Source organism: Phoenix dactylifera, chromosome 8, assembly GCF_051530095.1.
Source record: "Phoenix dactylifera cultivar Ajwa chromosome 8, Ajwa_hap1_PhDact_Kaust_v1.1, whole genome shotgun sequence".
NCBI lineage: Eukaryota > Viridiplantae > Streptophyta > Magnoliopsida > Arecales > Arecaceae > Phoenix > Phoenix dactylifera.
The window spans coordinates 25,161,126-25,164,266 of NC_143197.1; the positions used below are offsets into that span (position 1 = coordinate 25,161,126).

Here is a 3,141-nt window from a genome sequence, read left to right on the forward strand (position 1 = left end):
TTTTGATGCATTGAACTCTCGCGCTCCTTTATATCTTTTATTTTTCTTATTGTTTATTGAATTTTGAAATATGCGGGGGATTGTTGGAGTATTTCAAAATTTCAAGCCTACCCTTCCTTTTTCTTGGGTACTTTTTTTAGTCCCACATTGGAAAGAGATGATAATCAAATGGTCTTTATATAATCTTTAACCTTTTTTAATCTGGTGAAACAAAGAAAGTAAGTAACCCACGTGCGTACGAGTCCAATGGAGACCCAAGCCAAAATTGGTAGTTTCGATCTAGAAACGGGTTAACCGGGCGCGTCGTGCTCGATCATCGCGCGCAGGAGGGGACCCCCCCAACCCCATGGGAGTTGGGCTTGAGCCTGACTTGTCGTATCCGGCACACTCGCTTGAAGTGACCCGGTTGTTATATCCTGGAGAATAGGCCGTCATTACCTACTACACTGAAATTCATTTTTCGAAGGGCGCAATCTATTCTTAAGGACAGTGAAACACGCCTCAACTGATAAGTTTTTCCTTACAATTTATTCTTTTCATAACAAATCATCACCTGTGGGAAAAAGAGTGTGCTCCCTCCTTCCACCTCCCCTCTCCCCCGACTCCAATTCCTCCCCATACGAACCTGCCGCTGGGTGGAAACCCATCCCCATTCCCATTCCCATCTGATGCATACCCATCGGCCGTGCCGAGGCCTGCGACAGGAACCGGTGATCGAGCCCACCACCACCACCACCACCGACGCCCCCGCTCGCCGCCGGCCCAAAATGCCCCATCTGCCTCTGATAGTAGTACTGCTGCCCGATCTGGTGCTGATGGTGCGGGTGGTGGAGTGGGTTCACAGGGACGAGCGGCACGAAGGGCGGCTCCGGCCCTCGGGGGCCGAGGAAGTGGTGGGGGACGGGGCCGCTGGCGAAAAGCTGGTGGTCGGCCGCCGAGATGTGGCCGCCTCCGGCGAGGGCGGCGCCGCCGTGGCCCTCGGCAGAGGAGGAGGTCTGCTGCATGCGCTTGAGGTAGAGGCGGTACTTCTGGAGGTGGCTGGCGACGTTCTCCCGGGTGAGGCCCTCGACGCCCATCAGCTGCATGATGGTCTTGGGGACGGCGTTCTTGATCCCCAGGTGGGCCACCGCATCCACGAACCGTTTGTGGAGCTGCGGCGTCCACACCAGCCTTGGCCGCTTCAGCGTCCGCGCCGCCGCCCCCTCGTCTCCGACCAGGGCGGCTCCGCCTCCGGATTCGTGGTCGGGGAGGGCGGCTGCGGCTGCGGCTGCGGCGGCTGCGGCAGGGGCGGGTCGGTGATGGGAGGGGAGGTCGAAGGCGAGGGCGAGGTCGGGGGTGATGAGGGTTTGCGAGAGGGGCATCAGCTCTTCGGGCTTCGGCAGCTGATCCTCCCAGCTGGCGAACCAGTTGTTACTGCTGTTGGTAGTATTGATGTTTGACGACTCCTCCTCCGATTCTTCTCTCATCCCTCCTCCCATTACTCTTGATCTCTCTACCATTGCTTTCCCTCTTTCTCCTTCTTTTCTTATACTTTTTTATGGGGAGGGAAAGAAGATATCGCCACCAAGGTAGTAGCCTGGTGGTAAGGGGGCGATAATTCCGCCCAAGTTGCCCGGGTTCGAAACGCGCGGGCGTCGATTAAATTAGGGGACCGGATGCCCCACGCCCGGCTGGCTTGTTGGCGGTTATGCTTTCCTTCCACTTGTACCAAGGTGGCGCTGGGGTGACGTACCCACACGTGAGGCGGTGAACCCAGTGGGATGAGCCCACGGGTCGGGGAAGGCACGCGAAACCTGCGATCTGTATCGAACATTTCCTGGTGGAAGGGGGGCCCAGTAATGGAGTTGCTACGCGGGTGGGCTGGTCCCTCCCCCTCCCCTCCTATTTTTTCACCAAAAAAAAAAGAAGATATCAGATGTGGGAAGAGAGAGGCTGATGGAATTGGAGAGGGGAATGAATGGGTGGGAAGATGGTGGCGAGGAAGAGACTTCGAGGTGGATCTCTTTCTTTTGTTTTCTATTTCTGTTGTTTTTGTTTGTTTGTTTTGGTTCGTTATCGCTCGTGATTTATTAAGTGAGGTTTATTTTGGTTATTTGGGATTTGCAATTATTACAGTGACGTTATGGCCATGTTCTTCTCTCGCCTGGAGTTGGTTCGATTTGGACCTCGGTGGCTGGGGCGGTGGGGACTCGGAGGGGGTGATGTGGACTTGGAGAGACTCGCCGTTATATACGGGACGGTGGTACGTTTATGAGCCCGGTTGGTACGAGGGCACTGCTTTTGGTGACGTTCATCCATCCGTTCTACTTCCCAGCGTTGAGCAGGTTTCGAGGGATGTGCACCGGATGGCAGGAGTAAGAAAGAGGCCGGCTTCACCGTCAAATATTTGGACTTCAGAATAATTGCGGCCAGTGATGGTCGGATCTTCAATATTTTAGTTGCGAGTCAGTGTTGTCACGAGGACGATTTGACTATAATTATTAGTTGAATCCAACAAAATATAGGAGGGAGGCGATAACCATGTGCTGCTTAGAAATATTCAAGCTATGATGAATAGTGAGATGGTTTTGCAACAGATTGGATAGCATCATATGTGGCTAATCATTCTGGGGAGATCCTTTAGCTGAGCGAGAGGATTATCCGGTGCGCTCTGGAACTTATTATTTTTTTACTTTTTTGGATGTATTTGTACCTGCCATGTATGATACATCCGTTTTATAAAAAAATAAAATAAAATTTTGAGAGCTAGTTGCTAAAATCTTTTTTAAATTATAATAATATGTCTATAATTCAAATAAAGGTAGTTGTATGATACTACTATTTTTCTCCTACTTAATTTAATTCTTCTAATTATGATAAAGAGTTACAAATAGTACCATTTTGTTTAGTTGTTAGCTCTATTAAGAGAGAGAAAAATGAAATGTATTACCAAAAAAAGAAAAAACTGTAGTTAATACTCCCCAGACAGAAAGGAGTAAAGATTATTAAATGAGCAGTGGATCCTCTATAATCCTCACAATTTGGCTGCACAAGAAGTTCTGATAGTTAAAAAGGAACTATGGTAAAATTATCATTCCAATTAAGCCAATTATTGCCTCATAGACAGAGTGAAGTTTAGAATATTGCAGCTATAGTATTATG

General features: G+C 49.7%; 1 pseudogene; it reads right to left on the minus strand.

Annotated features, from left to right (window-relative positions):
- Positions 1-477: 477 nt before the first annotated feature.
- LOC103706327 (transcription factor MYBC1 pseudogene) lies at positions 478-1,494 on the minus strand (annotated as a pseudogene).
- Positions 1,495-3,141: the final 1,647 nt, after the last annotated feature.